Below are 24,413 nucleotides of genomic sequence, written 5' to 3' on the forward strand. Positions count from 1 at the left end.
CTTGTGTGCGGCGCCGTTTGCCGCTCCATGCTGGCCGTGGGGTCGTCTATCTGACCGGGTGGCTTTCTTACTTTTTGACTGCGGGGGCTCTAGGGCCTCCTCGTCGAATTCCGATAGTAGCTTTCGCTTCGGATAACTTTTTGTGCGGCGACTGCTGCCGTATTTGTGTGCGGTGTTGAGTATTTTGCTCCATTTGATTCTGAGTGCGTCTTCCGCGCTTTTGAGCTTCCGCTTCTATTTTTTCAGGCTACGTGCAGTAGCAACGAGCCTTTTGTGGAGGTTCTTCTGCTCCATGAGCTTATCTGGTGTAAGGTCATCCGGAATGCCGTTTATGCCGGGGACGGGTTGTTCGGTTTCTTTATCCGAGTTGCCCTGTTCGGACGGTTGCTCTAAGGAATGCTCGTTGTCCGCCGGCTCATTCTGCTCTATGGCTGGGTCTGTATGGCTGTCGTCTTTATCGAGGCGGGGCTTGGAGCGGCGTTTACGCCGCGGCTTTGATTGCTTTTCGAGAGATCGATCCCTCGTTGCATCCCCATGTTCCTCGTTGTCGCTTCCTTTAGGTGTATCCACCATGTACACATCATGAGATGAGGTTGCTATCCAATGCCCTATAGGCGTTGGTTCATGTGCATCTCCTGCATTGTCGTCCATACCGTCGATGTCTTCGGAGTCGAAATTGAGCACGTCGTTTAAATTATTGACAGTGGCTACCAAGTGGGTGGTGGGTGGGCTTTGAATTTCTTCATCGTCCGTATCCCAACCTTGCTGACCGCAGTCCAGCCAGGGCTCTCCTGATAAGGAGAGAGACTTTAATGACTTCAGAATATCGCCAAAGGGCGAGTGCTGAAAGATGTCTGCGGCGGTAAACTCCATGATCGGCGCCCAATCGGATTCGATTGGCAGGGGCGTGGAGGGCTCGGAGTCCGGGTAGGAGTCCGGCCCCTCGGAGTCACGGGCCTCACGGAGTGCGGGGCTGGTGTTCGGCTCGATCGCCGTTGGGATCGCAGCCCCCGAGGCGGCGTCCAACCACTCATCCTCGATTGGCGAAGTTGGTTCCGAATCGAGGGTCGGAACCGATGCGTGTGAGGCCTCCAGGGCACTGTTCGGTGGCAGAGCTAGATCATGCCCATCGTGACAGTGCGGCGCGCTCAGCTGTGGCTCGAATCCGTCGAAGATCAAGTCCCCGCGAACGTCAGCCGTGTAGTTTAAGCTTCCAAATTTGACCTGATGGCCAGGGGCGTAGCTTTCGATCTTCTCCAGATGGCCAAGCGAATTGGCCCGCAGTGCGAAGCCGCCGGAGACAAAGATCTGTCCAGGGAGAAAAGTCTCACCCTGGACTGCATCATTATTGATGACCGGAGGAGCCATCGGGCCTAAAAGCGACGACACAGAGGAACTCTCAATGAAAGCACCAATGTCGGTGTCAAAACTGGCGGATCTCGGGTAGGGGGTCCCGAACTATGCGTCTAGGCGGATGGTAACAGGAGACAAGGGACACAATGTTTTACCCAGGTTTGGGCCCTCTTGATGGAGGTAAAACCCTACGTCCTGCTTGATTGATATTGATGATATGGGTAGTACAAGAGTAGATCTACCACGAGATCAAGGAGGCTAAAACCCTAGAAGCTAGCCTATGGTATGATTGTTGTATGTTGTCCTATGGACTAAAACCCACTGGTTTATATAGACACCGGAGAGGGTTAGGGTTACACAAAGTCGGTTACAATGGTAGGAGATCTAAATATCCGCATCGCCAAGCTTGCCTTCCATGCCAAGGAAAGTCCCTTCCGGACACGGGACGAAGTCTTCAATCTTGTATCTTCATAGTCCAGGAGTCCGGCTGAAGGTATAGTCCGGCCATCCGAACACCCCCTAATCCAGGACTCCCTCACCCGGCTCCTATGTTTTGGTACCTTACATTTCGTTGTATCGGCTAAGGTAGCGCTAGGAGAACTACAACGATTGTGCCCCAGTTGAACTGGACTAAAGCACCTCAGTAGAGAAAGCTAAAACTGACCGTCATGATAAGGCGAGAGCTGGTCACTGTTTGAGAGGTTTTCGAGTCCGTAAAGACTTATGTCGCTTAGAGCGAGGAGTCGGCTTTGTCCGGCCTAGGCATGGATAGCACCCCGAACTCGGTTTTCCGAACGCTAGGGGCTTCGCCGAAATTTAAAATTATAGAATTCTATGGCTAAGTGAGAGTGTTCAAGCATTATAGTCCGATTGCCTTGTTCATTGTGTTGAGCGCCGCCCTCGAAGGACCCAAGAATGGGAAAAAGAGCGCTCAAGTTTATCCCGAACACCCCAGCACTAGTAGCATGGGGGCAGAAGCCGACGACTCGCCATCTCTCAAAATTTGATAAACGGCCGCACAGAAGGTAATATTTTAAATTCAAAAAGCATTGCTTAGCGCACATGAACAAGTTTTCAGCGCACAGGACAAAATAAACAAGTTTTACTCAAAAATTACATCTTTCGAGGACTCGTCCGCCATAAGGCAGGCGCCTTCCAGAACACCCTTATAGTACATCTCAGGGTGGCGATGCTCTTTGCCCGGCGGCGGCCCGTCCTTCACAAGCTTCTCCGCATCCAGCTTGCCCGAGTGCACCTTAGCACGGGCAAGAGCCCTACGGGCACCTTCGATGCAGACGGAGCGCTTGATGACTTTGAGCCTTGGACAGGCCTCCACCAGCCGCCTCACCAGCCTGAAGTAGCTCCCAGGCAGTGCCTCTCCAGGCCACAGCCGGACTAGGAGGACCTTCATGGCCTATTCGGTCACCTTGTGGAGCTCGACCAGCTGTTTCAGCTGGTCGCTCAAGGGCACAGGGAGTCCGTCCTCAGCATACTGAGACCAGAACACCTTCTCTGTCAAGCTGCCCTCCTCGGCTCGGTAGAACGTGGTGGCATCGGACACGCTGCGGGGCAAATCTACGAATGCTCTTGGAGAGCTCCGGATCCGGGTAAGTAACAAGTAATTGACTTTCACATGCTTACTTTGCATAAAGAAAGCCTTACCCGCCGCTATCTTCTTCATCGCCTCAACCTCCCCGAGGGCCTTCTGGGCTTCGGCCTTGGCAGACTTGGCATTCTCAATGGCCGCCGTGAGCTCGGACTCTCGGCTCTTTGAGTCAAGCTCCAAACCCTCGTGTTTTTTCATGAGAGCCTGGAGCTCTTGCCGCACCTCGCCAACCTGCGCCTCATACTTCTCCTGCTCGATGCGCTCCATGGCCGCCCTCTTCTTGGCCTCGGACAGCGCTTGCCTAAGGGTTGCCACCTCCGTCGTGGCCCCTACAATAGCCACGTTAGTCCTATCACTTTTTGCAATTGCACCTTTTCATATTTAATAAGGTATTTCTTACCTTCTTTGTCCTCGAGCTGCTTCTTGGCAAGGCCGAGTTCTTGCTCGGACCGCTCGAGGTTCTGCTTTACCGTGTCCACCTCCACAGTCAGTGCGGCGGACGCCAGCAGTGAAGCCTGCATACGCATATTGACTTACTTTTGTTAGACTCCTGCGAATTTTATTAGATCCTCCATTTGGCTTTTCTTTCCGAACACCGAACAGAGCATCAGGGGCTACTGTCTATGCGGTAATATTTTCACATATTTTTTACATACCTCAAAGCCTGTTAAAAGGCTGGCACAGGCTTTGGTCAGCCCGCTCTTGGTGGACTGAACTTTTTGAACCACCGCACTCATAATGGTGCAGTGCTCCTCGTCGATGGAGGCGCCTTTAAGCACCTCCAGCAGATTGTCCGGCGCCTCCAGTTGGACGGGGGCCACTAGCTTAGTGGGACTGCTCCTCTTGGAGGGAGGTTGCCTGCCGGACTCTAGAACCTTTGAAGGATCCGGAGCGGTGTCCGGCCTGGGGCCGGACTTGGAGCCCTTAGGGGTTCTATCCCCTTGGCGCCTGGGGTCCGGAAGGTCGCCTTGCGGCGGCTCCGGAACCGCCTCCTCCTAGCTTGGAACCTCCTGGGACGCAAGCTCGGCGTCATCCGTGGGGCAGGGGGAGGTAGCCGTCGGAAGAGAGTTTATGTCCGACGAGTCCAGGGAACCACTCGACGACACGTCGAGCCGATCTTTGGGTGGACTGCATAATCATATTCGACGTAAGGAAAAGCTGTGCAGTAAAGGAATACTATGACTTACTCTGGTATCCAGATACTTACGATTTCGCCAGGGGCTTGGCCCTGTGCGGCCACTCCTCTTCGCCGCCATCGGCGTTGGTGGAGTAGTCCGGAAGAAGGGTTTTCCCCTTCTTGGACCCTCCGGCCTCCCCAGTTGGGGCGGCCTTCCTTTTCCTTCCCTCCCCCGCTGTAGGGGGAGGGGAATCTTCTTCCTCCTCCTCGTCTTCACGGGAGGATTGCGTCTCGGAGTCGTCGGACGACGAATCCGACGCCACCACACGACGGGCAGTCTTTCGAGTCCCCGTGGCCTTCTTCGTGGCCTTCTTCTCTGGCACCACATAGGGTGCCAGAACTAGCAACCTTGCCAATAGAGCATCCGCTGGGTCTTCAGGCAAAGGGGCCGGACAGTTAATCTTTCCGGACTTCGCCTGCCAATCGTGTCAAAGGTAAGGGAGCTTAGATCCCGCATAAAGTCAAACTATGAAAAGCAAAAATACCCTATAAAGAGTAAAAACGGCTTACCGTACTAGCGTGACGCTGCGTGCTGAATCCGCGATCGTCGGTAGCGGATGCGGGAGCCTCGGCGCCCTTGAATAGCACCTTCCAGGCATCTTCGTACGTCGTGTCAAAGAGCCTGCTTAGAGTTGGGTGTTGCGCCGGGTCGAACTCCCACAGGTTGAAGGCCCGTTGTTGACACGGGAGGATCCGGCGGATGAGCATAACCTGGACTACGTTAACAAGTTTAAGCTTCTTGTTCACTAGGGTTTGGATGCATGTTTGCAATCCAGTCACCTCTCCTTTGTTGCCCCACGACAGGCCCGTCTCTTTCCAGGACGTGAGCCATGTAGGGGGTCCGGATCGGAACTCGGGGGCTGCAACCCATTCAGGGTCACGCGGCTCGGTGATGTAGAACCACCCCGATTGCCACCCCATCAGGGTTTCCACGAAGGAGCCCTCGAGCCATAGGACGTTGGGCATCTTGCCCACCATGGCGCCTCCGCACTCCGCCTGGGTGCCGCGCACCACCTTTGGCTTGACATTGAAAGTCTTGAGCCATAGGCCGAAATGGGGGCGGATGCAGAGGAATGCCTCGCACACGACGATAAACGCCGAGATATTGAGGACAAAGTTTGGGGCCAAATCATGGAAATCTAGGCCATAGTAGAACATGAGCCCCCGGACAAATGGGTGGATTGGGAAACCCAGTCCGCGGAGGAAATGGGGGAGGAATACCACCCTCTCATGGGGCCTTGGGGTGGGGACGAGCTGCCCCTCTTCGGGAAGCCGGTGCGCGATGTCGTTGGACAAGTATCCGGCCTTCCTCAGTTTCTTGATGTGTCCCTCCGTGACGGAGGAAACCATCCACTTTCCTCCCGCTCCGGACATAGTTGGAGTAGGTCGAGGTGGGGAGTGCGGACTTGGGCGCTGGAGCTCGAGTGCGCGGAAATGGATAGGCAAAGGAGGAAGAAGGCATGGATGAGAAAGGTGGATCCTTATCCCCTTGTATGGGCAGACGCAACTACGCGTCCCCACCCGCCTGGTAAAACTCGCTTATCTCCCAAGCGCCGTAATCAATGGCCGGTTGAGTTACCCACGTCCTTATTGATGAGAATCCCGCAAATTAAGGGGACACGATCTCTGCTTTGACAAGACGTGCCAAGGAAACCGCCTCGCATAACACGCTGAGGTGGGATAATAAAACGATTCGAATAAAGGCTTGGCCGTGGTGTGATGTCATGCTACGGAATACGTCAGCAGATTAGATTGGTGTAAATATTATTCTCTCTATGGCAATATGTGGAAACTTATTTTGCAGAGCCGGACACTGTCCTTCTGTTTGAAATCTTCTATGAAGTACTTGGAAGAGGAACCCGCCTTGCAATGCCGAAGACAATCTGCGCGCCGGACTCATCGTCATTGAAGCCTGGTTCCGGGGCTACTGAGGGAGTCCTGGATTAGGGGGTGTTCGGATAGCCGGACTATACCTTCAGCCGAACTCCTGGACTATGAAGATACAAGATTGAAGACTTCGTCCCGTGTCCGGAAGGGACTTTCCTTGGCGTGGAAGGCAAGCTTGGCGATACGGATATGTAGATCTCCTACCATTGTAACCGACTCTGTGTAACCCTAGCCCTCTCTGGTGTTTATATAAACCGGAGAGTTTTAGTCCATAGGACGAACAACAGAACAACAATCATACCATAGGCTAGCTTCTAGGGTTTAGCCTCCTTGATCTCGTGGTAGATCTACTCTTGTACTACCCATATCATCAATATTAATCAAGTAGGAGTAGGGTTTTACCTCCATTGAGAGGGCCCGAACCTGGGTAAAAACATCGTGTCCCTTGTCTCCTGTTACCATCCGCCTAGACGCACAGTTCGGGACCCCCTACCCGAGATCCGCCGGTTTTGACACCGACACAGGGACTTACGCTAGCTCATTGTACAGGCTCACCGCAGCTCTGCTTGCGCTTGGGATGTTACATGTACAAGTCCATGTTACCACTTGCTTGGATGTGCAGGCCTTGTGCTCCTTGCATCCCCCTCTGCATTTTTGACACGGCGAATGGTTGAACAAATAAGAGGAATCGACCTTGATGTTGTACCGGAGGACAGATACTTACAAGGTTATACGGGTGTGCAGGATGTGTACCAGATCCCGTAGCGCCGTCATGCTTCGCTAAAATATGGATTTGCTTGTTTCAGATGATATCTCCAGAAGAAATAAGAGTTAAGGTCAGAGTTGCATAGGCGTGTAAGCTAAGGCCTCCTTTGGTTTAGAGGAATCTTGTAGGAATTTCATAGGATAGGATTTCTATAGGAAAAATTCCTTTAGAGCCCTTTGGTTTCTAGGAATGCAATCCTATTCCTATGGAGGAATTCTTCCTATCCTCCACATTTCATAGGAAAATAAATATTAGCCTAGACTCAATGGAAAAAATCCTATGATGTGAATCAAAGGGCATCTCCTTTCCTATTCCTACTCATAGGATTTGAGATACATGTCATCTCATTTCCTATGACTTTCCTATTCCTACGATTTTCCTACCCTATGAACCAAAGGAGGCCTAAGAGAGCAGTGAAAGGATATCCAAACATCGTCGGAACAGTGCACAAGGGAGTGATGTGTGGATACCTAGTTCAGGTCGGCATTTGGGCATGCTCGCCTAGCTAGTGTACGGGTCACTTCAGAACCGTTGAGGGTGATGCGCTGGCGTTGGCTGGCCGCGCACGGATGCAGATCTCGAGTGGCAGCGGAGCGCTACGATGCGGTGGACGAGACCGTTGGTGAAGCCCCAACGGCCTCGGGGGGTGGAGGTGCGACGATGTGCTCGGTGAAGTAGCCCCGGTGAGCTGGGAGACGATGTCGGTGAAGCACACCTGATGCGGTGGAACTCGGTGTCTGTGAGGCACGTCGGTTGCGGCGGCCGACGTTGTCGGTGGACCACCCGGTGCGGTGGACGAGGGCGTAGATGAGGTAGCTCCGGTGCGGTGGTGAAGCGCGACCATCATCTTCGTCGTCGTCGTCCGGCACAAAGGTGGGGAATGGTGGGGAGAGGGACGAGACGAGGGGCTATTCAAGGGTTGGCAGCGAATTAGGGATTTGAGCAATCTGGGCGCGAAAGGGGACGGTGGAGAAGAGAGATTTTGCAGGTCTGGAATTGGGGCCGCCGGATATTTCAATCCGAAACATGGAAGCGCGAAATTATATTGTCGTCGTCCTTTTTTTGGGGGGGGGTGGGTGGCTGGGTGCTACGCGTCCGTCCGACACACGCGACCACCCCGACAGGACTATGCTTCGGTGCCTTAAGGCACCTGCCTTTGTGTCCATGACATATGGGCCCAACAGGTGGTTGGCCCACATGTCAGTGACACAAAGGCAGTTGCCTTTAAGGCACTGATGCAGCGTCCACCCCGACACGACCCTGGTTTGCCTGGTGCGCCTACATTTGAGAATGCAAATGAATCTTCTTTCATTTGCAAACGAATCTGTATATATTACCATGCCCGTGTTTTCCTTGCAATAATTAGTCATTTGAAACGAGATACTCCATCCGTTCACTTTTGTAAGTCGTTTCAGACAACTTAAAATGAACTGTTTTGCACATTGTCTGAAATGTCTTCAAGGTCTTATAAAAGTGAACAGAGGGAGTACTATAAATTAATTAATGAGGAGTTATTTGAAAAAAATTGAAACGGTACCCACGCTAACGTGGATTAGACTATGTGTCACATAATTAGTTATTTGAATTAGAGTGTGTGTCAAGTAGTTAGTTATTTGAATTAGAGTGTGTGTCACGTAGCGATCTCCAATTCTAACGTGGATTTCACATTTCACTGTATCCACGCTACTTTTTTAATACAAATTCATATGTATATGATGAACACCATGGTAGTGAGAAACCTTCTGGATGGATTCAAACATATGACCTACAAAATAGCACAACAAACTGAGTCAATGTCAACTTTTCGAAACTTAGTATGGCACGAATTCGAAATAATTACCCATATGCCTGGTCCCCAGTTCAAATCTTACAATGTACACCGAATTGAAACATCGATATTAAGTCTCGTACTATGTACATTCAAATGTTGTTTTTAGCCCCCCCCCCCGCACAAACGCTACATACTTCCTGTATCGGTCAATCTTCCTCTCCTAACCACCTTAGGAAGCTATCGGTTTCCAACACACGTTCATTCTTTCTCTCCATGTTTCGATCTCTAAGTCTCTCAACTACACAACCCCTTTTTCCACTCTATTACCAAATGTATTTACCTCACACACCCGCCATTGCACCCCATGCCGAGCTCTCTCTATCTCCCCCCTCTCCCTCTCACCCTCTCGCGCTAAATACATGCATTGCCTATCTAGCCCCTCAACCTCTTGTGCATGCGCACGCACGCACGTTGTATATCTAGGTCACTCCCTCGAGACTGTCTCGCTCTTTCTTCTGCACAGCAGGCCACACTCGCTCAGTCTCGCTCTCTTTATCTGAGTCTCGTTTAACCTCGTTTTCTTTCACAAACAAATGATATATCTCCCTGTTCAGGCCTTGATCGACACACTCTATACTCTCTCACGCAGATTGTCTATCTAGGTCAGTCCATCCAAGCCGCCACCACTCTTTCGACCTCATGGTGGGCAACGCTCACTCAATCTCTCTCTCTCTCTCTCCCTGTATGTCTCGATTGACCTCGCTCTTTCTCGGACAAAAATGATATATCAGCATGTTTGAGCCCAATTCGACATATTCACATTGTATACTCTCTCACGCACATCGTCTATCTAGGTCACTCTCTCCAACCCGTCTCACTCTTTCGATCGCACGACGACCCTATGTGATCGGTTGACCTTGCTTCCTCCCACGCACAAAATATATCTACACGTCTGTGACTGGATCATCTCTCAAGCTCTATCTTACAGCCCTCACCCTTGCCAAAAAGCTCAATCGGACAATATCTCTCCAGAGCATATATATTTGTTCAATGAATGTCGGACCACACTCACTTTGTCTCTCTATCTATATGTCTCTCGATTGACTTCGCTTTCTCACACCGTATCTTCCACGCGTTGAAGCTACTACCTCTCCATCCCTCGCAAAGCCGGAGCTATTTACATTGCGAGGGGCACTCCAACCTTGGATTAATTTGTGTAGGCATTTATTCCGGTCGGTTTAGATTATATTTTCATAGCATTCGGCCCACAACTACTCCAAACACCGTTGCAACCCACACAACTGCCCTAGTTGATTTCCCTCTGGCTCGGTCATCGCTCTCTCGCACGTCATTTCTCGCCTTCAACGTCGCACCATGGTATTATTGAAAAAACTATGTTGTTCTCTTTAATTATTATAAATAAGCTACAAAACTACACACCGATAGTCCACTTGGAATGGAACAAATTTCGACCCACAAATTAAAGTGGTACAAACTACACACCAAGGGGCCCACGTGTCATGAAACAAATTTGGACCCATATACAAATTAAAAAATAACGGACGAGGATCGAACATGCGACCGGGCCTTCAAGCCGCACGTCAAGAGTAGGCAACATACGTAGAATAGCAATGTTTTTATATTACCACAGCCTAATTAATGGATAACATGTAATATTATTTTTAGTACTATTCGCCTTCACTTACTGGTGGGTTCCATGTGTGCTCTCTCTCTCCTCCCCTTCTGCGCTTGGACGCACGGGCAAACAGGAAGAACTCGCGGGCGATGTTGCCATTGACCATATCTGGACGCGTTCACATGTCACGGCACCAGTTTCACGTACTAGCAGCACTAGTCAGTGTGTACGTGCAATGCACGTTAATTTGGAAGTATATTAAGTGCATGTGGATATTAACTACTAGGATATTATTTGCGTGTTGTCATGTGATTAGCACTATTTTTGGCATGAGATTAACTGCACGTTAAACGTGTTGAGAACTCGACATTGAAGCAGTCTAGGTCGTTGGATGACAAGGAATACATGTGGCTTGATGACGTTTTATATTTAATTTGATACGGCTCTAGCAGAACATTCAATCGATCAAACCATACATTTCGTTCAGTCTGACTCCGACTTTAAATTATACGACGATCGATATAAAATAAACGGAAATGATAAACGTTCAGATTTTAAGCATGGCAATCCGAACGTTTTTCATGGCAAATTTAGATTACGCGGCGGCGGCGAGGGCGTCTCGCGGTGGGAAGCGGCTCCTCTGCCATGCTCTGTGTGTCGTCGGGCCACTGACCGACGGCGATGGTGGCGTCTTGTGCCGTTGTTGGCATACTCCTGGACGTTGGCCTAGCTTCAAGGAAGGCCAAAATGTTCTGGACTTCGGAGCGAGTCGACTGGCGGGAGGAGGCGACTGGCGTTGGTGCAAGGAAGCGGTCGACAACGGCCATCCATGCCGCCGAGGGGGGCACTGGCACCCGCGCGGGGACAGGCGCTGTCAACGGCACGGCGGAGACATTCGTGTGCACGGGCACCGGCACGGGCGCGCATGTTAGTGCACGCGCAGGCGCATGCGCTAGCAGGTGCACGGGCGCGTGAAAGTCGGCGGGGACCTCGTGGAACCCCGTGGGATCAAGCTCGGCGACAATGTGCGGCTCCCAGCCCATCAATGCCACGGGGATGGGCGCTGGCGCAGTCGGGGCGACGGGAGCCGGAATGGGAGCGGGGACAGGCGCGGCGTCTTCCCGCAAGGCCAGTTCAAGCTCGTCCCAAAGCACCTTATGTTCTTGAGACTCCGGCTGGGTGTCTTCCTCAGGAAACTGGAACACTAAGGGCAGACCATCGTGATGCGGCATGGCGTACGTTTAGGTCCGGCTAGTTGGAGGTAGAAGACAGGAGAATCAGAGAGGAAGAGAGAGGATTGTAGCGATACCGGGTAGTGCGGGGTTGATTTTAAACTGCGGCGCCGGCGACATTAAAAGTGGGAGCAGTTGGGACGACGGTGGGCGGTGGAGCCTGGTCAAAGGGCTCGCCTCCCGGTGAGCCTGCACAGCTTTCTGCTGGCACGCCTCCCTGACAGCCAGCGCAGCGGTCTGCTTGCACGCCTCCTGTCAACTCACACGCTTGCTCGTACAACACCTGCTGGGGACTCGTGGCGGCATGTAAACGCCCACGGTTTCAATAGTGAAAGTGTTCACCTTAACGTGACAGGTCTTTGTTCCAAAATACCTTGGCTCTTCATTTGTGCAACTTGTCATAAGCAGCTTGTCTCAAATTGAAAAAAAAACTTACGAAGTAATATTTGTGCCATATCACGTGACCATGCTTAGTTTCAAGAATTATGCTCACTTTTGGATTTTATGAAATTTAAGATCCAGGATTCGAAACAATATCATAACCTGCATCATGCAATAAATTTTCAAGCCATACATCTGTCCAGTTGTATTTCTTAAGAAAGGATTTGGTCAAACATTTTGCTTAGTTAGAGTTCAGACAAGTTATATATGCAGAGTAAAAGGATAATCCTGGTGTAGTAGTAAGTTGACGGGTGACCTTGACGAGCGGCGACCGAGGGAATTGAGCCGTGCTCGGCACGGTACGTAACGTTGTCTAGTTACTAAAGCATCCCTCCGTTGTTCATCGGTAGTCATTATGGACCGGGGACATGAGGGGAATTTCCTAAGGCTGGAATTCTGGCCGCCAGATATTTCGACTTGAAACGCTGAGGCTCGACTGGTTGGGGTTGCCTAATGTGCGTACCACGCACGCCACCGAAGGACACGAGCCCGTTTTTTAGGATCAACACGAGCCAAGGTCTGGCTGGTACGCCGTTGGGTCCTACCATTCAAGAATACGAAAGGAACCTTTTAAATTGCCGAACGAATCTATGTGTTTTACAATACCCGTATTTTCCTTACAAATACTAATCTCAACGTGGTAATTGATTTATGACGAGTTGTTGAATTAGAGTGAGTTTGTGATATAGTGATCTCAACGTGGATTTCACATTTCATGGTATCCCTAGTATGTTTTCCAATGCAAATTCAAATTTAAAAGATGAACAATATGGAGGTGAGAAAAGTTTGTATGTATCAAGCATATGACCACACACACAGAGAGACACACACGCACGAACACAACAACAATCCAATAAGTATAGTGCATCCAAGCTGCGATAGCACCTTATGTTTTCTCGCACGGGAGAGAATGAGGTGCTCCCGCATCGTAGATTCTATGGTGATACAAGTTCACTGAGATCTAACGGCCCACAATAGGAGGTTTGAATGGTTTTGCAATATACGGCTGATAGAGTTTGGGAAAATGCGCAGAAAGTACAAGTACTACGCATGTGCCATCTGATAACTGATCATACGACCTAGATGCTCATATCACCGTAGCTGGTAATTAAGCTACGGGGAGCACCTAATATGAGCACCGGGGAGCCGTTGGATCGAAGATGCAGCGGCACACACGAGGCCTGAATGTTTTATTTGCAAAAAAACCTTTGGAGAGTTTGGAAATTGCGCATAATTACAAAGACTACTCCCAAGCCATTGGATCTCACTTCCAACGGTGTAAAAACTCGTATCACCATAGTATCTAAGTTGTGGGGTGCATGTGATATTCTATGCTGTAGGACCTTGAAGTATGTCTAGAGGGGGGGGGGTGATTAGACTACTTGACCAAATAAAAACTTAACCTTTTCCCAATTTTAGTGTTTGGAAGATTTTAGCTACTTTAGGACAAGTCAAGCAATCATCACACAATTCAAGCAAGCATGCAAAGAGTATATAGGCTGCGGAAAGTAAAGCATGCAACTTGCAAGAATGTAAAGGGGAAGGGTTTGGAGAATTCAAATGCAATTGGAGACACGGATGTTTTTGGCGTGGTTCGAATAGGTGGTGCTATCCAACATCCACGTTGATGGAGACTTCAACCCACGAAGGGTAACAGTTGCGCGAGTCCACGGAGGGCTCCACCCACGAAGGGTCCACGAAGAAGCAACCTTGTCTCTCGGAGTGGTTGTCGGAGTCGGAGCCGGATACCCATTCACCAACATGAGCTTGATGTCTTCGTTTTGTGTAGCTCCTTGATGACTTTTCCTTTCTTTCCGAATCCTTGCTTCTCCGTGAGGATCTTCGTTCATAACGATCATATCTACTCCTCTCTCTCAGTCGTGATTCTTCTCTTTTGCTTCTTCTTTTTGGAGAATCTTCTCTTCTTTTGTAGGGTGCCGTGCACTCATTGGAGTAGTGTCCGGGTCTTCCACAATTGTAGCAGTTTCGCTCTCGACTAGAAGATCTTTTGTCATTGTAGGACCTTGACTTGGAGCTTCTATCTTTGCTTCTACTCTTGTAGAACTTGTTGAAGTTCTTCACCATTAAGCTCAATTCTTCATTGAAGGTTTGTTTCTCACTTGATGATGTGGGGGCTTCACATGAGGCTTTGTAAGCTCCACTTGATTTGTTGTGAAGTTCCTCTTTATCCTTGAGCGACATCTCATGAGCAACAATTCTTCCAATGACCTCCGTTGGCTTGAGATCTTTGTAATTGGGCATCATTTGGATCAATGTGCACACGGTATCATATTTTCCATCCAAGGCTCTTAGGATCTTCTTGATGATGAATCTATCGGTCATCTCTTCACTCCCTAAGCCGGCAATCTCATTTGTGATGAGAGCAAGCCTAGAGTACATTTCAGCGACACCTTCACCATCCTTCATTTTGAACTTGTCAAGTTGACTTTGAAGCACATCCAATTTGGATTCCTTGACGGAGTCGGTACCTTCATGCATATCAATCAAAGTATCCCAAATTTCCTTTGCATTCTCAAGACGGCTGATTTTGTTGAATTCTTCGGGGCACAATCCGTTGAAGAGAATATCACAAGCTTGAGCGTTGTATTGCAGCATCTTCAACTCTTCCGCGGTAGCTTCACGGTTTGGTTCTTTCCCATCAAAGAAGTCACCTTGCAAACCAACACACACAATAGCCCAAACGGCGGGGTTATGTCTGAGAATATGCATTTTCATTTTATGCTTCCAACTAGCAAAATTAGTACCATCAAAGTAAGGACCTCTACGGTGATAATTTCCCTTGCTAGACGCCATATTCTCCTAGGTTGTGAAACCAAGGCTATGACCACCAAAAGCTACGGAAATCAAAGCAAATGGAGACCAAAGCTCTGATACCACTTGTAGGACCTTGAAGTATGTCTAGAGGGGGGTGATTAGACTACTTGACCAAATAAAAACTTAACCTTTTCCCAATTTTAGTGTTTGGCAGATTTTAGCTACTTTAGTACAAGTCAAGCAATCATCACACAATTCAAGAAAGCATGCAAAGAGTATATAGGCAGCGGAAAGTAAAGCATGCAACTTGCAAGAATGTAAAGGGGAAGGGTTTGGAGAATTCAAACGCAATTGGAGACACGGATGTTTTTGGCGTGGTTCGGATAGGTGGTGCTATCCTACATACACGTTGATGGAGACTTCAACCCACGAAGGGTAACGGTTGCGCGAGTCCACGGAGGGCTCCACCCACGAAGGGTCCACGAAGAAGCAACCTTGTCTATCCCACCATGGCCATCACCCACGTAGGACTTGCCTCACTAGCGGTAGATCTTCACGAAGTAGGCGATCTCCTTGCCCTTACAAACTCCTTGGTTCAACTCCACAATCTTGTCGGAGGCTCCCAAGTGACACCTAGCCAATCTAGGAGACACCACTCTCCAAGAAGTAAAAAATGGTGTGTTGATGATGAACTCCTTGCTCTTGTGCTTCAAATGATAGTCTCCCCAACACTCAACTCTCCCTCACAGGATTTGGATTTGGTGGAAAGAAGATTTGAGTGGAAAGCAACTTGGGGAAGGCTAGAGATCAAGATTCATATGGTAGGAATGGAATATCTTGAGCTCAACACAAGGGTAGGTGGTTTTCTCTTAGAACATGTGATTTGGAAGTGTAGATGTGTTCTGATGGCTCTCTCCATGAGTGAAGAGGAGGTGGAGGGGTATATATAGTCTCCACACAAAATCTAACCGTTACACACAATTTACCAATCTCGGTGGGACCGAATCAACAAACTCGGTCGGACCGATTTAGTAAACCTAGTGACCGTTAGTGATTTTTGGTGGGACCGACATGCAACTCGGTAGGACCGATATGGTTAGGGTTAGGGCATAACGTAATCTCGGTGAGACCGATTACACAAACTCGGTGAGACCGATTTGGTAATAAGCTAACCAGAGGGTTTGTCAGGTAAACTCGGTGGGACCGATTTGCTCTTTCGGTGAGACCGAAATGTTACAAAAAGGAAACAGAGAGTTTACATTGCAATCTCGGTGGGACCGATCCGCTCTTTCGGTGAGACCGAAAAGTTACGAAAAGGAAACAGAGAAATTGCAATCCCATCTCGGTGAGACCGAGATCCCTATCGGTAGAACCGATTTGCTTAGGGTTTGGCAGTGGCTATGACAAGTGAAACTCGGTGGCGCCGGATTGAAAGAATCGGTAGGTCCGAGTTTGGCTTTGGGTTTAGGTCAGATGTGGATGTGGGAAAGTAGTTGAGGGTTTTGGAGCATATCACTAAGCACATGAAGCAAGAGGCTCATTAAGCAACACCTCATCCCTCCTTGATAGTATTGGCTTTTCCTAAAGACTCAATGTGATCTTGGATCATTAAAATATAAAATGAAGAGTCTTGAGCTTTTGAGCTTGAGCCAATCCTTTGTCCTTAGCATTTTGAGGGATCCACTTTCATCATCCATGCCATGCCAATCATTGAGCTTTCCTGAAATAATCATCTTGGAATAGCATTAGCTCAATGAGCTATATGTTGTTATGAATTACCAAAACCACCTAGGGATAGTTGCACTTTCAATCTCCCCCTTTTTGGTAATTGATGACAACATATAGATCAAAGCTTCGACAAATGATAATAAGAATGAAATATATCGTCGCTTTGAGAAGTATGTGATAAGTAAGATCTCCCCCTAAATTTGTGCATATTTTAAAATTTGCTTTGGACTGCAAATGCACAAAGAGTTAGAATCATGGGTTACTCTTCCATGTCACATACATCTTGGTGGAGCGCTCAAAATGATAAGAAATGAATACATGCACTCATCACCAAGAAAAGTGAATGATCACATAAGATAGATAGGATAATATCAAGCATGCATAAGTGTAGCTTATGATCAAACACATGATCATCAATGTCTTACAAGCATATCATAGTATCTCAACCAAAAGCAAACAAAGTTTGAAAAACCACCAAATAAAGCAAGAGAGAATAAAAGCAACACTTTCTCTCTCGAAGCCTATGATCTATACATTTTCCCCCCTTTGGCAACAAGTTACCAAAAAGTTCCTAAAAAATGCATAGTGCTAGATCGACTCTCAGGCTTGGTCTTCTGGTGGTGGTGGAGTCTGGATCACTCCAAGGACGAAGGCTTCTGTAGACGTGGTTGGAGCTGGAGCTGAGGTGAATGCTGGAGCTGGTTGGGCTGGTGCTGTAGCTGGAGCTGAGGTGGTGGCTCTGGTGTCAGGAACTGGCACTGCAGTTGACCTCTGAGCTCGTGGCACTCTGGAAAATGCATCAGTTGTAGTCTTCCCTTTCCTCTCCTGCATGTCATCCTGAAGTTGCTCCACTACAGACTGAATCTCTGTTACTTTTACATCCAAGTCATAGAACTTTTGTTCCATGATTCTCTCTAAGCTCTCCTGATTCTGAGTGAGGGTGGCCAGACCTTTCTCAATCCTCAGTGTAGATGCAATCAAGTAACTAAGCTGCTCCTTCTTGGTTTTCAAGAAATACTCAGATGCCTCCTCTTGAGTTGGCATCTTGGCAGCTTTCTCCTTCCTTGCCTTCTCCTTCTTTGCTTGTGCTTGAGCTGATGATGGTTCATTTTCATTCATCACAACCTGATTGTCCTCGAAATCTGGATGAATAGGAAAATGTTCCTTGTCCAACAAGTATGTGCCTGTGCCCATTTTTGAGTTAATCAACACTTGGATCCGAGGGGCATAACCACAGCTCCTCTTCTGATCTGTTGCAGTCCTCTTGATAGTCTCTACTATGAGGCTCATGACCTTGAATTTCTGAGGCACATCAAATATATGTAGCAAGTTCATGGCATGACCTCTGATCATCCTGTGATCTCCAGACTTGGGCAAGAGTGTGTGCCAAGGATCCAATTGATCGTAGGCAGTCCTGACAACAAGTGTTTTACAGACCCAAACTAGTGAGTTTCCAGATCATCCACTGGAATCTCCTTGTGCATATTTTCGATTGAGTTATGATCCATCTTTTTATTGGCATAGACATGCAAGTCATCTTCATTTTCCTCTAGGGCATTGATCAACTTTGCCCATTCCTCAACAGTTGATTGGTACCTTGTACCTTCAGACATTCATGTGATCCTTCCATCTGGGTAGAAGTGTGCTGTGGAGTAGAATTGCATAATGAGCTCTTCATTCCACTTTGTGAGTTTCTGCCCAACAAAGTCAGCTACTCCACAACCCTTGAAGTTGTCTTGCACTCCAGGATAGTGATCTTCATTGTCCTTGATGTAGGTCCAGTCGACCCACCTCATGTCACAAACGATAGGCTTCTTATCAAGCAAAACTGTCTCATAGAAGTCCTGCTGTTCCTTTGTGTGGAACCTGTAGTCAACAGCAGTTCTTCTCCTTGAAGCATATGGATCTTCTGCTCTCCACTTTCTTAACCCCGAGTCTTTTCTGATTTTCATGTTCTCAGCCACAGGATGAGCATCATTGTGGTCTGGAATCTTGGGCTTAAGTTTTCTCAGAACTTGACCTTCTTCTTCTTCAGCAATGTCAGGCACTGGGGCCTTGTTCTTTTCAGCAGCTGGGATGCTCCTTGTATTTCTCTTTGGAGCTGACTTGGCCTTGGAGGCAGCTTTGGGTGCTTCTTTGGGCTTGGATGCAGTAACCCCTGATTTTATAGCATCACCCATAAGCTTTGGTGCCTTAGGTGCTGGTGCAGCAACCTCTTCCTCTTCTTCTTCTTCAGAGTCTCTCCTCATAGAGGGTTTGCCAAGAACTCTAGCTGTGGTAGTTCTGACTATCTTATTTTTCTTATCCCGGTCAATTGCTTCCTCTTCTGATTCCATGGTGAGCTTCATGGTTTCTTCAGGTACAGCCTTCCTAGGCTTGGAAGTAGGAACTCTCCTTGCAGGTGCCTTCTTCTGCATACCTGGCTTTGTGCTCTGTGCTGAGCCATACTCCTTCTTGAGCACTACTTTCTTGGAAGTGGCTTCCTCTTCCTCTGCCACATAATCCTCATCCTCTGAGTCTGAGGTTCTCTTCTTCCTTTGTCTGGTGGCAGCTTTTGGCAAATTGCTAGGGGTGCTCCTGCTGCCTTCATCTGAAGAACTGGAGGGACTAGTGCCCTCACTCATGTGAACTTGCTCTTCTGACATATTCTGGCTGTCACTCTGATCAGACATGATTGAAAAGCTGACTGCTGACCCTGTGAAGAGTTTATAGATGAGGTAGAGTAGATGAGCATCACAAAATGCAGAGATTTTTGCAAAAGAATGATTCAAAATCTTAGTTTTAGTTTCCCTCTGAAATCATTTCGGATCTACCGATTTTTAAACTCGGTGATACCGAACCAGTTTTGGAACCTAAACTAGTGAACTCGGTCAGACCGAGTCACAGTTCGGTGGCACCGAGACTGTTAGGGTTTCACAAAGTTCCAAAATCGGTCACACCGATTAGTAATTCTCGGTCAGACCGAGTCTCACTTGTGCAATGGCATGAGCCAAATCGGTGGGACTGAGTTTTTCAACTCGATGGGTCCGAGATGGTTTCGGCGGAAACCTAACCCTAAAATTTTCGAATCAAACCTATTCTACGAATTGCATTGACTGGATAGGAGTGTTTCAATCGTGGCAAGAATCAATAAGATCACAATGTGCTAGGAATCAGATGGGGAATAGCACAAAGATCGAGTCCATACCCTAGTTCGGTGGAGACTCGCTACGGCGGCAACGGCGGGGTTGAATTCCGTTGACGGCGATGGAGACCAGCGACTGGAGGCGGCTGGCGGCGAGAAGACGATCCGGAGACCACGTAGGCAGAGCGAGCTATCGCGCGGGCGAAGGGGTTCGTAGAAATTTCCAAATTTTTGCCCGTGTCTATATATAGCCCGACCCTGTCGGTGTGACCGAGTGGAACAACTCGGTGGCACCAAGATGCAAAACTGTATACAGTTATTGCAACTCGGTGTGACCGAATGGTTCAAATCGGTTGCACTGAGATCGAAAACATAGATCGACTTGATGATCTCGGTAAGACCGAAAAGGAGATATCGGTCAGACCGAGAGTCACAAAGAAGTTTTGGAAGTTTAAGTCTATGACGAATCGGGGACTCCGAGTGCTCCTCACATAGAGTGGTTCAAATCTGACTTGATCAAATTTTGTGATGTAGCATGAATAGAGTTTGAGATGAGAAAAGCATAGATAGCTAGAGGAGGTTCATAGGCATTCTTGTCCATCCACTTGGCAAGAGAAAAGAAAACCAATCAATCAAAACAACAAGTGGATGTCCTCGAATGAGTAAAATATGCAACCAACATGCTCACACAATAAAATGGCAATTGAAATATGTGGCAAAGCATGCACAACCAATTCTAGCATCTATCAAGCAATTGGCGATGACTAGGTCATCTATATATGAGTATATTGACATATGAGTCAAATGAGAACATTTGATCATAGGTCATACTCATCGTTTAAGCACAAGTGGGGTTACCACTTTTACATAAAGCATTGTTGTGTTCACATCATTAGAGTTGCTTTAGCTCAAGTCTTAGAGTAAAGCTCCCCCTAGATGTGATATCCCCCCTAAGAGGGATGAACTAACCTTGGGTTTTGTCGATGATGACTTCATGTAGATGTTGAAGATGTGGATGCTCAATGTTGATGTAGAACAATTGGAGCTATCAATTGGAGTGAATTGCACTTTCAATACCTACATGGGTTAGTCCCACAAGGAACAAACAAGAATATCCATAGACATAGAGTGATGCACACACAATATGATGTCCATGAAAGCTTTTAGGTTACCTTGTTCCTTGACTTACCAACAAGAGGGTTTGTGACTCCTTGAACTAGTGCAAGATGTGGAAGTTGATTGCACTTGTTCTTGCCAAAATGATAAGAGTGAAGTATGTTGGCGGAGTCACCCTCAAGAACTCTCTAGTTCTTCTTCTTTTGGATCCACACCATCTTGATGGGAATCCTTGGAGTTGTAGTCATACTTGATGAAGTGGAACTTGAAGTAGTCTTGGGAATCCACTTGACTAAGGTCTTAGGAGCTTCTTCAAATGCATCAATTTCCTCTTGAAGCTTGTCCTTCCCTTTTTGCTTGTAGTCTTGTGGTGGAGGATCATCTTGAGCTTGTGTCCCCTTGAAGGAAATAGGATCATACTTCTCTTGTTGAGGAATAAACTTCGTGTTGGGGTATTTATCTTCTTCCCACTCAACTCCATTGGCGTTGAACTTTCGTTCAAAACCAACACCTTGATTCTTCCAGTGCCTTCCTTGCTTGTGTACAATTTCCTCGAATTGCTTACTTCCGGCAAGGCTCTTGTAGACTCCTTTCTCTATAATTCCCTTCAATAAGCTATTTTCTTGCTCAAGTGTAACTTGGCTAAGAGAATCATTAGTGGAATCAAGAGAACTACTAGAAGCAACAATATTGGATTTAACATGATCATTGTTACTACTAGAGGAAGAATCTTTCTTGTTCTTGTTACTAGACTTGACTTGAGGCATGTAAGTGGATAAGAGTAAACGCTTGGCAATGTAAGAAGAACTTTTCTTGCGGAGATCATCATTGATTGCTTTTAAGAACTCATGCTCTTGCTCAAGATTGAGCTTTTCAAAGCGTAACTTCTCTTGAGCTCTTAAAAGTTCTCGATGATCTTCTAAGATAGTTTCATGAGCTAACTTAAGAGTGTTTAGTTCTTTAGTTAGAGCCTCAATCTTCTCCTTATCATTGTCATTCGTTTTATCTTGATTAGCATGATTAATTGACATTTCATCATAGTATTCATCACTAGAGTTGTCAACAAGTAAATCATCATCACCTAACAAGTCATCTTCATCACTATTGAAATCAACATACTCGGGGTGTGATACCTTAGGGAGCTTTAGCCATGAAGCATGTTCCAACTCCTTCATTTGGTGAGTCAAATATGTCGTAGGAGTTGGTTGACACAAGTGCTAGACCGGCAACACCTTCATCTTGAGTATATTCGGAATCAGAGTGATAACTTCTCTCGGAGTGGTTGTCGGAGTCGGAGCCGGATACCCATTCACCAACATGAGCTTGATGTCTTCGTTTTGTGTAGCTCCTTGATGACTTTTCCTTTCTTTCCGAATCCTTGCTTCTCCGTGAGTATCTTCGTTCATAACGATCATCTCTACTCCTCTCTCTCAGTCGTGATTCTTCTCTTTTGCTTCTTCTTTTTGGAGAATCTTCTCTTCTTTTGTAGGGTGCCGTGCACTCATTGGAGTAGTGTCCGGGTCTTCCACAATTGTAGCAGTTTCGCTCTCGACTAGAAGATCTTTTGTCATTGTAGGACCTTGACTTGGAGCTTCTATCTTTGCTTCTACTCTTGTAGAACTTGTTGAAGTTCTTCACCATTAAGCTCAATTCTTCATTGAAGGTTTGTTTCTCACTTGATGATGTGGGGGCTTCACATGAGGCTTTGTAAGCTCCACTTGATTTGTTGTGAAGTTCCTCTTTATCCTTGAGCGACATCTCATGAGCAACAATTCTTCCAATGACCTCCGTTGGCTTGAGATCTTTGTAATTGGGCATCATTTGGATCAATGTGCACACGGTATCATATTTTCCATCCAAGGCTCTTAGGATCTTCTTGATGATGAATCTATCGGTCATCTCTTCACTCCCTAAGCCGGCAATCTCATTTGTGATGAGAGCAAGCCTAGAGTACATTTCAGCGACACCTTCACCATCCTTCATTTTGAACTTGTCAAGTTGACTTTGAAGCACATCCAATTTGGATTCCTTGACGGAGTCGGTACCTTCATGCATATCAATCAAAGTATCCCAAATTTCCTTTGCATTCTCAAGACGGCTGATTTTGTTGAATTCTTTGGGGCACAATCCGTTGAAGAGAATATCACAAGCTTGAGCGTTGTATTGCAGCATCTTCAACTCTTCCGCGGTAGCTTCACGGTTTGGTTCTTTCCCATCAAAGAAGTCACCTTGCAAACCAACACACACAATAGACCAAACGGCGGGGTTATGTCCGAGAATATGCATTTTCATTTTATGCTTCCAACTAGCAAAATTAGTACCATCAAAGTAAGGACCTCTACGGTGATAATTTCCCTTGCTAGACGCCATATTCTCCTAGGTTGTGAAACCAAGGCTATGACCACCAAAAGCTACGGAAATCAAAGCAAATGGAGACCAAAGCTCTGATACCACTTGTAGGACCTTGAAGTATGTCTAGAGGGGGGTGATTAGACTACTTGACCAAATAAAAACTTAACCTTTTCCCAATTTTAGTGTTTGGCAGATTTTAGCTACTTTAGTACAAGTCAAGCAATCATCACACAATTGAAGCAAGCATGCAAAGAGTATATAGGCAGCGGAAAGTAAAGCATGCAACTTGCAAGAATGTAAAGGGGAAGGGTTTGGAGAATTCAAACGCAATTGGAGACACGGATGTTTTTGGCGTGGTTCGGATAGGTGGTGCTATCCTACATCCACGTTGATGGAGACTTCAACCCACGAAGGGTAACGGTTGCGCGAGTCCACGGAGGGCTCCACCCACGAAGGGTCCACGAAGAAGCAACCTTGTCTATCCCATCATGGCCATCGCCCACGAAGGACTTGCCTCACTAGCGGTAGATCTTCACGAAGTAGGCGATCTCCTTGCCCTTACAAACTCCTTGGTTCAACTCCACAATCTTGTCGGAGGCTCCCAAGTGACACCTAGCCAATCTAGGAGACACCACTCTCCAAGAAGTAACAAATGGTGTGTTGATGATGAACTCCTTGCTCTTGTGCTTCAAATGATAGTCTCCCCAACACTCAACTCTCTCTCACAGGATTTGGATTTGGTGGAAAGAAGATTTGAGTGGAAAGCAACTTGGGGAAGGCTAGAGATCAAGATTCATATGGTAGGAATGGAATATCTTGAGCTCAACACAAGGGTAGGTGGTTTTCTCTCAGAACATGTGATTTGGAAGTGTAGATGTGTTCTGATGGCTCTCTCCATGAGTGAAGAGGAGGTGGAGGGGTATATATAGCCTCCACACAAAATATAATCGTTACACACAATTTACCAATCTCGGTGGGACCGAATCAACAAACTCGGTCGGACCGATTTAGTAAACCTAGTGACCGTTAGTGATTTTCGGTGGGACCGACATGCAACTCGGTAGGACCGATATTGTTAGGGTTAGGGCATAACGTAATCTCGGTGAGACCGATTACACAAACTCGGTGAGACCGATTTGGTAATAAGCTAACCAGAGGGTTCGTCAGGTAAACTCGGTGGGACCGATTTGCTCTTTCGGTGAGACCGAAATGTTACAAAAAGGAAACAGAGAGTTTACATTGCAATCTCGGTGGGACCGATCCGCTCTTTCGGTGAGACCGAAAAGTTATGAAAAGGAAACAGAGAAATTGCAATCCCATCTCGGTGAGACCGAGATCCCTATCGGTAGAACCGATTTGCTTAGGGTTTGGCAGTGGCTATGACAAGTGAAACTCGGTGGCGCCGGATTGAAAGAATCGGTAGGTCCGAGTTTGGCGTTGGGTTTAGGT

This window comes from Triticum urartu, chromosome 3A (genome assembly GCF_056163025.1).
Source record: "Triticum urartu cultivar PI428250 chromosome 3A, HENAU_Tu73, whole genome shotgun sequence".
Taxonomy (NCBI): domain Eukaryota; kingdom Viridiplantae; phylum Streptophyta; class Magnoliopsida; order Poales; family Poaceae; genus Triticum; species Triticum urartu.